The sequence below is a fragment of the Cnephaeus nilssonii genome (assembly GCF_951640355.1).
Source record: "Cnephaeus nilssonii genome assembly, chromosome: 21".
Classification (NCBI taxonomy): domain Eukaryota; kingdom Metazoa; phylum Chordata; class Mammalia; order Chiroptera; family Vespertilionidae; genus Cnephaeus; species Cnephaeus nilssonii.
The window spans coordinates 10,837,603-10,850,771 of record NC_137092.1 but is presented as its reverse complement, the minus strand read 5'-3'; positions in this window follow the sequence as shown (position 1 = coordinate 10,850,771).

Genomic DNA, 13,169 nt, shown 5'->3' with positions numbered 1-13,169 from the left:
AAAAAATAAATAAAAGGCTAACCTTTCCTACAAACAGAGCTGTGGATTAACGTTAGGTAACTTCCAGGACAGTGCTCCTTTGTCTAAGCAGAAATCCATGTGCATAATCTTATTTGTACAGCCCCTTGCACCTTGAGAAGGGTATGTTTAATTTCTAAAAAATGTTTTCCCTAAATTAGAACTTTCAAGAGAGATGTTGGATCTGAAATGTGCCTATTTTTAAAAATTGATTTTAGAGGAGAAGCAGGGTATATATATATAGAGCAGGGGTCCTCAAACTTTTTAAACAGGGGGCCAGTTCACTGTCCCTCAGACCGTTGGAGGGCCGGACTATAGTTTAAAAAAAACAATGAACAAATTCCTGTGCACACTGCACATATCTTATTTTGAAGTAAAAAAACAAAACGGCAAAAACACCCGCATGTGGCCCACGGGCCATAGTTTGAGGACGCCTGATAGAGAAACATCGATTGGTTGCCTCCTGCATGTGCCCCGACCGAAGGATCCAACCCAGAACCCAGGCATGTGCCCTGACCAGGAATCAAACCCGCAGCCTTGGGCACACAGGACAATACCCCAATCAATGAGCCACATAGGCTATGGCTTACATAAGAATTTTAAAATAAGAATACCGGGTAAGTTGAAGAATACAATGGTAACTCATTTCGCACACGCACACATCATCCCCCAAAGGTTAAAGCCTGGCAAGATGCAGATCACACCACTGGTAGCCTCTTCCTTGCAACTTGAGAGTCCATCTCTTCCTCTCACAGACGGGAGAAGAGACAGACAGAAGAGCTGTGACCAGGGCTTACTCATCTGTACAGTCAGTAGATGATAATGGCTATAATAATTAACATGTGTGAAGGTTTTGGCAGTGCACAAGCCACCACCATGCATTTGCTTTTCATTTCATTTTAATCTCTACAGAAACCTCCCCTCTCATGAGAAAAATCAAAGCTTAGGAATGAAGTAACTTGCTTAAGATCTCTCTTACCACTTTCTCCTCAAGTGTATAAACACACCTAAACCTCTCTCGGTTTGACAAAAAGAAACCCGTTCTGTACTCCACATGCCCTCCAGCCAACCTGTCTCTTTTCCCATAAGTAACCTTTTTCAAAAAGTAGCTCACACTCCCTGTCCTCCCCTCTTTGCACTCATATTCTTACTTTCTTGTCTAAGGAATGTAATGTACAAAGGCAGGTCACAAGGTGAAAGGCCGCACCTGGGGAGCACGCCTCGAGCTCCTGCAGCTTGGACCATGCATGAGTATTAAACACAACTTGAGGGTTTAACAGGAGGGATGCCCTTGACCTCTGAAGCAAGTGGGCAAGCCCTGGGCAGGCAATCAGGCTTGGGAAGCTTGTAGCACCCCTCGGAGCTCCAAGGAGCTTCCCGTTCCATGGCTACTTTCCCCTCCCTTTCTCTCTGAAGGGAAGAAGGGAAGGAAGAAAGGAAGGGATGGAGGTCAGGAGGAAGGGCGGGAGGGTTCTTTCAAAGCAAAGTCATCTGACCACAAACCCCTTTATTAGGATAGGATCCCTTCCAACTCACTGCTGTTGAGGTTGCACAACAGAGGCCACATTTTTAGGATGTGTAGCTCTGGCCTTGTGAGAGAAGGCCCCTCTCTCCAGAATTGTTTCCCTCACCCCCTCTCATTGCACCTATAATTCCTCCCTTTCAACCTCATGAATGATCTAGATCTTGAAAGATGTCCTGAATTGAAGAGTCTCAAGAAGCTGACCCGGACGGGAGCGGGTGAGGATGCTGCAGGCGCCACCTGCTTCCCAGTGCTTCTCAAAGTCACCCAGGTCACGTAGAGGATAGAAAAGTACGATGCAAAGAGGCCGAGGAGTAACCGAACGGTCTTGGGTACAGTTGGTTCTCTCTCCCCTCCCAGCTGCACTAACCGTACTTCCTGTTCTGTTATCTGAAGTGTGGGTCTGGCACTGTGTGAAGACACAAGTGCCCACTTGCAGCCAAGCACAGCAGCCTTTCTTCCGACCCGACGGCCACCCCTGCTCTGGGTGCTCTGCACCTCCAGCTGCAAAAGCAGGTCCAGGGCTCACCTCCCCAGGCTCTGAGGCGATGAGCCAGTGCTTAAAATCTAGACAGAGTTCCTACATCTTTTCCCACACCTTTCATCCCTTCTCTGTAACCCAGGCTGCTGGAGAATTAGTATCTCCTTTGATAGCAAAGGGGACAAATGTAAGTAGTCAGGGGAGGCCAGGGCAAAATCACTAAGTAGGCGAAATATATCTTTGATGCTCCCTTCTCTTTCCTTACTCCTTCTCCCTCTACTGAAGTCAGGAAAGAATCAGAAAATACTAATTTGTAACTTAATGTGACTATAAAGTTCTCCTGTATCTCACAGGGCCTTTATCTGCAGTTATAAAATTTAAAAGTTTGGGGCACTACTAGCAGCAGCCTTTCAGGCAGGTAGCAAAGGTAATTTTAGGGAATCGGGGAGCCTTCACCTGGGAATCAACCCGGGTAGGGAGCTCTTAGAAACACTCTCAAGCCCAGGATCTTCCTGCTCGTGGAGCTGGACCAGGTGGGGAGTTTGAGATGAATGGTCCACAGTCATTCGATTCAGGGGCTTTCTCCCAAACGCTACCCCTCTGGTGGCCTTTTCTGTCATCACCCCCCTTCTTAGGCCAGTACCTGGTAACTCATGGTGACAAAGGAAGGTTGGATCAGGGGAAGTGAAGAGCAGGCTGTGCTGATGATTTATTAAAGCCTGTGGCTTCTGACTCCTTCACAAGACTCCTCATCAGAGGGTGCGGCTTGGGTCATGCCGGGCACTCAGCAGCTTTGTGGTGGGTATTGGTTTGTGCTTCCTTCCCTTTGCTTTCGATTCAGTGCTTTCCTGTTGCAGCCTGAGCTGTTCTATTTAGCTGTGGCCCCACAGCAGCCACCACTATGTGCACACTGGATCCACTGAGGGGCAAGCGTAGGGCAACCAGAGGGGGAAGGGTTGAGAGGTAAGAAAGGAAAGTGGTAGAAGCCAGCTGGAAAGGAGAAAAAATTCCAAAGATAAAATGTCATGATGAATAACAATCAAGAAAACATTCCAGTAATTTAAAAAGTATGTTCCAGCTTACATTCAGCCCTGGTTAAAGTCAATCCTGATCTAAGTTAATTCATTCAAATACATTTTCATTAGAACATACCCTTGAGTATATTTTTCAAAGAAATAAGAAATACATAGGATGAGATAAGGTTAATTCAAGAATTAATTGAATTCAAGAGGGGTGGAGGGAGGACAAAGAGGGTAAAGGGTTCAAATATGTGGTGATGGAAGGAGACTAGACTCCAGGTTGGGAGCAGACAAGAGAGTATGCAGATGTTGTAGTATAAAGTTGTACACCTGAAATGTATACAACGCTATTAACCAATGTTACCCCAATACATTTCATGTAAAAGCATGCTTACCAATTTATAAAGAGTTAATTAAAAATTAAGTATCCAAATTCAATTTTAATTCAGGAATAAGATATCTGACAATATGCGGGGGGCGGGACGGGGGGCATGGGGAGCTCAGATGAGCTGTGTTTGAGGTCCTGTAATAAATTGTTCCAAGTGAAGGGAAGAGCATTTGTGAAGGCCTAGAAGCGAGGAAGCAGGGGTGTGCTTGAAACCCTGGAATCCGGCATGAGTGCAGTGCAGACTGGTGGCGGGAGGACAGGCTGCTGATCACCAAGGGCTTTCCAGCCCGGCTAAAAGGATTGTTCCCTAGCCTAAATGATTTTATTTTTTTAAAAATATATTTTATTGATTTTTTACAGAGAGGAAGAGAGAGGGATAGAGAGTTAGAAACATCGATGAGAGAGAAACATCGATCAGCTGCCTCCTGCACACCCCCTACTGAGGATGTGCCCGCAACCAAGGTACATGCCCTTGACCGGAATCGAACCTGGGACCCTTGAGTCCGCAGGCCGACGCTCTATCCACTGAGCCAAACTGGTTTTGGCTAGCCTAAATGATTTTAAGCAGAGGAGGTAAAGTTTATCAGATTTGCATTGACAAAACACCTTTTGATGGCTGGTGGAAAATGATCCAAGGGGAGAGAAACTAAAGGCAGGAAACTAGCAAAGATCCTTTAGGCCAGGATGAGGATAAGTGGGTAGATTCAGAGAAGTAGACTTTACTGAATTTGGTTATTGATTGAATGTGGAGGGTGAGCAAAAGAGGAATCAAGGACGAATCCTAGATTTCTGGCGCAAGCAGTGGTGTGGATGTTGTGGCATGTATTTGGATAAGGAGCATTGGAGAGATAGTTTGAGTGAATGAATATGGTTTCAGGAATTTCCAATTGGAGAAGTTCTAGAAGGCAATTGAATGTGTCAAGCTCAAGGGAGGGAGAGATCTGGAAGTCATTGGCATACAGACCTCAACCAGTCCTAGAAGAGGATGAGATTTCTCAGAGAATGCGTAGAGAGAAAGGACACTGACGTAGGTCAGGATCCTGAGGAACACCAACCCTTAAGAAGTTCACGGAGAAGGAGGAGCTTGCAAAGAATGCGAAGATCTATGACGAAGGCAGGAAAAAAATAGCACATGGAAACCAAAGGAAGACAGTTGGTCTTTCAAGGAGGTAATAGTGTCAGATACTTAAAGTCAAGTAAGATAAAGACTGATGTGTCCATTGCAGTTAGTGACACAGGAAGCATTACTGTCCTTAGCGAAAGGCCCTCCAACACAGTGGGAGCCAATTCCAGATTAAACCATGTTGAAAAGAGAGAGAGAAGTGAAGAATTAGAAACAGCAAGGGTAGACAGCTCATTCCTCTCCTTCAAATGTCCTTCCACACTGTTCCTACTTTGTAAAGTCTTGCCCATTCCAGGATTGGGATAAAGTGGAGGGAATTTCTTTATTTTCCTTTCAACTTTATTTTTATTGGTTTCAGGTGCACAGCGTAGTGGTTAGATAATCATATACTTTACACAGTGATCCCATCGATATTTCCAGTACCCATCTGACACCATCCATAGTTATTATAATATTATTGATTATATTCCCTGTGATGTACTTTACACCTCCATGACTGCTTTGTAACTGCCAAATTGAAATGAAAGGGATTTACAAACAAACAAACAAAAATCCAATATATATTTTTCCAGAGACAGATTCAGCCAGGGCTGGAAGTGAAGAAGTGAGTGACTTGCTCTGTGCTCACTAGACAGGAACTTTCAACCAATAAAGGCCCGCACACTCCCTGGTGCCAATGTGGGGGTGTTGGTCTACATTACGCCAAGAATGTGATGCAATTCTTAAGAACAGGAAGAGGTTTAGCTGGAATGGAAAGATGACTCTGGCTGGGGGGGTGGCTGTAGAGGGGAAGGAATGGGAAACAGTCTTTTTTTTTTTTTTCAAATGAGCTGAGCCAGAAATGAAGTGACATATGCAGAAGGGAAAAGCTGTAATGGAATGCCCTCCTACCCCATCTCTGATTGTAGTGAAGCAGACAGAAAAAGCATCAGATTCAGAATTGGCTCTTTTGTCATTTATTAAGAGAGAACAAGTACCCACCCCTGGAGATTCTCTTGACATAGGGGCAGCTCCCTGCACTTTTCTCTTTAAGCAAAGAGCAGCTATTCTGATTACAGATGAGGAAATTTATCTGTAAGATGGGGATAGTGGCTATCAACCTCGCTTGAAATGTGTATGAGAGCGCTTCATATGCTATTGAAACAGTACAAATGTTAGCCGCTGGTGTTCTTGCACAGTACAAAAGCACAAGAGGCCCTGGATGGGTAGCTCAGTTGGTTAGAGCATCGTCCTGATATGCCAAGGTTGTGGGTTCAATCCCTGATCAGGGCACATACAAGAATCAACCAATGAATGCATAAATAAGTGGAGCAACAAATCGATGTTTCTCTCGTGCAAATCAATTTTTAAAAAAGCATAAGAATATCTTAAAACAAATTTGAGCCCAGCCGGGTGTGGCTCAGCGGTTGAGCATCGGCCCAGGAACCAAGAGGTCACCGGTTCGATTCCTGGTCAGGGCACATGCCTGGGTTGCAGGCTTGATCCCCAGTGTGGGGTGTGCAGGAGGCAGCCTATCGGTGATTCTCTATCATCATTGATGTTTCTATCTCTCTCTCCCTCTCCCTTCCTCTCTGAAATCAATAAAAATATATTTTTAAAAAATAATAAAAAATAAAACAAATTTGAATAATGAAAGAGTAAGAAAGATTAGATATAGATAACACTTACTCCGAATGACACAGACACATGCTATGACAGACATATTTACACAGTGTTGTGAATCATTTTTTGGACCTAGGTAGGCATCTTAAATGGAAAGAATCAGGCCTGAATAACTTACTTTCCTCTTATTAAAAAAATTATTTAAGCCTTGGCCAGTGTGGCTCAGTTGGTTGGGCATTGTCCTGTGCACCAAAAGGTTACCTGTTCAATTCCTGGTCAGGGCACCTTCCTGGGTTGTGGGCTTAATCCCCAGAAGGGGGCATGCAGGAGGCAACATAACATTGTTCTCGCACCCATCTTTCTCTCTTCCTCTTCCTTCCTCTCTAAAAATCTATTCTTAAATTATTTAAAAACTGGTGCTATGTGAGATCTAAAATTCTAGAGTTAAATGGGAAAATATGACTAGGAGTATCTAATTACACAGGTCAGATCATTAAAATGAGATTAAAGGAATGGCCCAAACCATTTTCTTCAGAGGATACAGAAAAGACAAAATATTATTTGAAATGAGTGAATGTCTGTTATAGTATTTACTAGAGGCCCGGTGCACAAAATTCGTGCATGGAGGGGGGTTGTCCCTCACCCCAGCCTGTACCCTCTCCAATCTGGGACCCCTCAAGGGATGTCCGACTGCCCGTTTAGGCCCGATTCCTGGGATCGGGCCTAAAGGGGCAGTCGGACATTCCTCTCACAATCCAGGACTGCTGGCTCCCAACTGCTTGCCTGCCTGCCTTCCTGATTGCCCCTAACCGCTTCTGCCTGCCAGCCTGATCACCCCCTAACCACTCTGCTGCCAGCCTGTTTGCCCCCAACTTCCCTCCTCTGCCGGCCTTGTTACCCCTAACTGCCCTCTCCTGCAGGGTTGATCACCTCCAACTGCCCTCCCTTGCAGGCCTGGTCCTTCTCAACTGCCCTCCCTTGCAGGCCGGGTGCCTCCCAACTGCCCTCTCCTGCTGGTCATCTTGTGGTGGCCATCTTGTGTCCACATGGGGGCAGGATCTTTGACCACATGGGGGCAGCTATATTGTGTGTTGCAGTGATGATCAATCTGCATAGTACTCTTTTATTAGATAGGATAGAGGCCTGGTGCACGGGTGGGGGCCAGCTGGTTTGCCCTGAAGAGTGTCCCTGATCAGGGTGGGGTTCCCTTGGGGCGTGGGGCGGCCTGAGCAAGGGGCCTGTGGTGGTTTGCAGGCGGGCCACGCCCCCTGGCAACGCAAGCGGAGGCCCTGGTTATCTGGAATTTATTTTCCTTCTACAATTGAAACTTTGTAGCCTGGAGTGGAGCCAAGCCTGGAGCTCCCTCCGAGGCCGGTAGCCATTTGTGTTGGGGTTATAATTGAAACTTTGTTGCCTTAAGCGGGTGGGCCCGGCCAGGGTGTGCGGAAAGCTTTGCTTCCCCTGTTGCCGGCGGCAACCCTGGCCTGCTCTCTCAAGCTCCATTCTGCCGCCATTTGTTTGAATTTGTTTACCTTCTATAATTGAAACTTTGTAGCTTGAGTGGAGGCTTAGGCCTGCAATGGCTGGCGGAAAGCTTGGCTTCCTCTGTTACCTAGGAAACCTTGCTCTCTGTGGCTGTAGCCATCTTGGTTTGGGTTAATTTGCATACTCGCTCTGATTGGATGGTGGGTGTGGCTTGTGGGTGTGTCGGAGGTATGGTCAATTTGCATATTTGTCTATTATTAGATAGGATAATAATGGGATCTGCCTCATCATTTTTTAAAGCTGTTCTCTTGGCAGGCTGATGGTTACCAGAGGTGAGGGGGTTTGGGGGCTGGGTGAAAAAGGTGAAGGGATTGAGAAGTTCAGATTGGTAGCTACAAAACAGTCATGGGGATGTAAAGTACAGCCTAGGAAATATAGTCAATAATCTATATATATAAAAGGCTAAGTGACTGTCCATCCGTCTGTCTGTCCGACTGACCGGCCAGTACATATGACATGCACTGGCAACTTAAAAATAAATGTTGACTCACACACGTGCGATACATATAAAGCTCTTGCTGGCACCATAACCAAAGCTGAAGTATTATCAGGACCGGTGGAAGGAGGTGTTGTTCTGATTCCAAGAATTGATTTGTCCCCATCTGACACTGACCTCCCATTTAAATTAATTCAGACAGTTTCCCATGATGCCAGCATTTGTGATGCCTATTAATAAATCATAAGGACAAACTCTAGACAGAGTAGGAATATTCCTATCTGAACCCATTTTCGGACATGGTCAGTTATATGTTGCTTTCTCTCAAGTTTGAAGACCGTGTGATGTTAAAGTTAAAGTTGTAAATACTTCATCACAAGGGAAATTAGTCAAGCACTCTGAAAGTGTTTTTACTCTTAATGTGGTTTACAGGGAGATATTAGAATAACTTTAATCAATTTATCAGTCATTGTTTTTATCAATGTTTTTATATGTTTTTGTATTTATATCATGTCTTTGTTATTATATCATGCTGTTATTGTTTATTAATCAATTTATATGTTATTTTCATATACATTTTACTAATTTTCATCTCTGACACTTCTGTTATAGAAAAAGGGCGAATAGAGATATTAAAAATATTTCTTCTAATTAATTTCCTTTCAATGTGCATGAATCTGTGCACTGGGCCACTAGTCCTATCTAATAAAAGAGTAACATGCAAATTGACTGTACCTCTACCACACCCACAAGCCACGCCCACCAGCCAATCAGGAGCAAGCGTGCAAATTAACCCAACCAAGATGGCTGCGGCCACGGAGCTGCAGCAAGCAGGAGGCTTGGGTTTCCCCAGCAATGGAGGAAGCCAAGCTTCCCTGCTGCCCTGGCCGGCCCAGACCTACACTCAAGGCTACTAAGTTTCAATTATAGAAGATAAATAAATCCCAACAAAAATGGTGGCAGCCATGGAGATGGAGAGAGCAGGAGGCTTGAGTTGCCCCTGGCCATGGAGGAAGCCAAGCTCCCACAGCCCTGGCCTGCCTTGGCCTCCACTACAAAGTTTCAATTATAGAAGATAAATAAATCCCAACAAAAATGGCTGTGGCCACGGAGTGAGCAGGAGGTTTGGCTCCGCTCAAGGCTACAAAGTTTCAATTATAGAAGATAAATAAACCCCAGATACCAGGTTCTCCACTTGGGTCGCCGGGAGGCATGGCTGGCCTGCAAACCACCACAGGCCCCTCACCCAAGCCACCCCACACCCCAAGGGAACCCCCACCCTGATCTGGGACACCCTTCAGGGCAAACCAGCCAGCCCCCACCCGTGCACCAGGCCTCTATCCTATCTAATCCTATCTAATAAAAGAATAATATGCAAATTGACCATCACTCCAACACACAAGATGGCTGCCCCCATGTGGTCAAAGATGGCTGCCCCCATGTGGACACTAGATGGCCACCACAAGATGGCCAGCAGGGGAGGGCAGTTGGGAGGGACCAGGTCTTCAAGGGAGGTCAGTTGTGGGTGATCAGGCCATCAGGGGAGGGCAGGTGGGAGGGACCAGGCCTGCAAGGGAGGGCAGTTGGGGGCGATCAAGCCTGCAGGGGAGGGCAGTTAGGGGTGACCAGGCCGGCAGAGGAGTGAATTTGGGGGCGACCGGGCCTGCAGGGAAGGGCAGTTGGGGGGACCCAAGCCTGCAAGGGAGAGCAGTTGTGGGGGACCAGGCCTGCAGGGGAGGGCAGTTAGGGGCAATCAGCCTGGCAGGGGAGCAGTTAGGCATCAATCAGGCTGGCAGGGGAGTGGTTAGGGGGTGATCAGGCTGGCAGGCAGAAGTGGTTAGGGGCAATCAGGAAGGCAAGCAGGCAAGCAGTTGGGAGCCAGCAGTCCTGGATTGTGAGAGGGATGTCCGACTGCCTGTTTAGCCCCGATCCTACCTGGATCGGGCCTAAACGGGCAGTTGGACATTCCTTGAGGGGTCCCAGATTGGAGAGGGTGCAGGCTGGGCTGAGGGACACACAACTCGGTGCAAGAATTTCATGCACGGGGCCTCTAGTATTGTATAACTATGTATGGTGCCAGTTGGGTACTGGAAATATTGGGGGGAACACTTTGTATATTATTGTCTAACCACTATGCTGTACCCATGAAATTAATACATAATGATATTGAATGAAAGCTGTAATTGAACAAATTTTTAAAGAATTAAGAGTGAAAAATAAAGGGTGTTCTCTCTGCAGTATAGTTATTTTCCTCTAAAGAAACACTAAGGTTAGACCCTCTGAGGATGGGACAAAGAGCCTCTGAGTTGGAGTTTTGCTTCCCTCTTCTGGAAACATTAAGTCATGACCTGAGAAATGGATGGTGCTAAGGGATCCTAAATACTGCAGTATAATCAAACCAGAATACAGTTCCATCGAGAGTAAAATAATTATGCAACTGGGTTGTTTCCAGAGGAACAGACAGATTGCACTGGTGACAAATGTTTCCTTGAAGTTAGAATAGTGGTAGTAGTAGTATTAATAGTATAATAATAATAATAATAGTCACTTCAAAGTTCATAAAACCCTGACACACATTACTGCATTTTTTACCTGCTCTTATCCTCCAATCATCCAGGTGAAGCAGGCAGAGCAGATATCACTCCTGTTTTCAACCATCGAAAACTACGGCCCAAATAACTTACCTAAAGTCCTACCGGGGCGGAGGGGGAGCTGGGTCTGGAAGCCAAAACTCCCAACTCCCTGGTTCAGTGTTTTCTGCCCTTTCACCTCCATGGACACTGCTGTATGTGATGTCAGTAATTTGTCAGTGTTTTACGTGAATCTCTGTCCTTCATCAGCATGTCCCGCAGTGTTCACCTCATTGGTGAAAACAGATATGCCGCTTCGTATAGGATTCTAGCAAGGCTATACTGTTATTGTAGAAAAAACATCTGAAATCTCAAGCACATGGCTGTCTATGGCAGAACTTCTTAAACTTTTGCACGGAAGTTCTTTAGCATTTCATTGTTGTTTTTTATTTTTCACTTACAGTTACCATACAATATTATATTAGTTTCAGGTGTACAACATAGTGATTAAATAAATTATGAAGTGGTCACCCCATTCAGTCTAGTACTCACCTGGCATCATACATAGTTATTACATAGTTATTGAATATATTCCCTATGCTGTACTTTATACCCCATGACTATTTTTAAAAACCACTATATATATACATACATACACACACAAACACACACACACACACATTATTTTTAAGAATCTTTGGCATGTAGAGTTTTGTAATAATAAGTCGCAACTCTGTTACTGGGAAAAATTGAGTTTGAGAAAGATGGAAGAAAAAGTAGAGTGTAAAGATGAAAAAAATCAAGAAAAACCAATTTGAAGGTTAAAGTGCTTTTATTTTACAGTTCTAAGTGTGCAAATAAACACATTCTGCAAATTAATGAAATGGTCAAACAAAAGGCATACACATCAACATGCTCTTCCATCTTCCCTTTCATAGGTCTATCACCTACCCTTGCGTGCTCAGCCCAAAACACCTCATTGCCCACTTGCACTATTTGCAAGGGAACCACTGGGAGAAGTTTGGCAGGTGCGAACTGCCACCAGCTGGTCAAAACCAAGCCTTACACCAGTTTTGTGACTTTAGCATGATAAAGTATGGCTTCCTTTATAGGGCATTGTTGGTCAAGGTATTTATCATTGGAGTTACTTTTTTAGATGACAAATTGGTAAGGAGTTAAGTGACACGAAAAGCTTAATTGCTGCTATCCACACAACATAAAAGCAACCACAGGCATGATGGCTCTGTGGTCAACCAGAAACTGCTGGTCTATTTGACTTGGTGTTTTCTCTTCATGTCTAATTTGCCTCCATGCCTGAACTCCCTTTCTTTTTCCTCTCAATTGTTTCTGCCCTAAAGAACTGATTTCATTTTCTATATCACTTTCTTCTTCTCCAGTGGGTTCACTGTACATAGAATCTTCCTGTTGGCCCTCTCTTGTGACTTCTTTAGTGTGCCTTCCCTTCCCCATTCTCTTATTAGGCCTATGCCATTTTTTCCCGTTTTCTTCTTTCATTCAAATTACATGTATATCCATGACTTAAGAACAGCCCAGTTCCAGAAAACTTGGGCATGAACTTTTTAAAGACAATGTACTCATTCTGCAAATATTGCCGAGTACCTCTAACATCAGCCATTGTTCTGAGTGACAAGGATTCCAAACCACGAATAACCATTGGTCTGTACCTCAGGGACCTCACATGGTCTACACAGCCAAGGAGACAAAACAAGCACACGATGACTGTTCTTTGAAATTGGTAAGTTTGCTATGAGAGGACGAAACCATAATCCCCCCAGGTTGGTGGGAAGAGGCAGGTGAGAACCTTAGAAAGGCTTTGCAAGGGAGACATCAGAGCTGGATCTTTGAACGATAAGCAGAGCTTTAGTAGATTGAAAGGGAAAAGCCTGGGGGTAAGGTTTACAGAAAGGATGTTCTAGAGAGAAGGTACCACTGAGCTAAGGCACATGGTAAAGTGCTTAGAACAGAGAATGTGGTCAGGCTCAAACAGCAGAGGTGGTGGGAGTGGCAGGTGAGTCAGGAGTGGTACAAAGCAGTCGGCTTGTAGGAGGCAGCCTGGAGTACATGACCTTTTATTCTATAGAAAACAGGGTGTGATGAACTTTTTAAGAAAATTTCTGTTACTCACATGGCAGCACCGGGTTGAAAAAGGGACCTGCGTAAGGAAAGTAGTAAGGAGGCTACTGCATGAGTCCAAGTTAAAGTTAATGAGAGCTGGAATCTAAGGCCAAAGGAAAGGAAGTGACGTATGAAACATTTTGGTGGTTATTAAAAACAGACTTTTTTTAAACAGTTGAGAGGTAGAAAGCACAAACACAGGCATCAAATGCAGTTAATGATTTGTTCAGGTAAAGGGGTGGCAGGTGATGCCAAAAAAAGGACCAATAGAAGGAAGCACAGGTAAGGTTTTACCTTTGATATTGAAGTGGAGGTAATAAAATATCTTA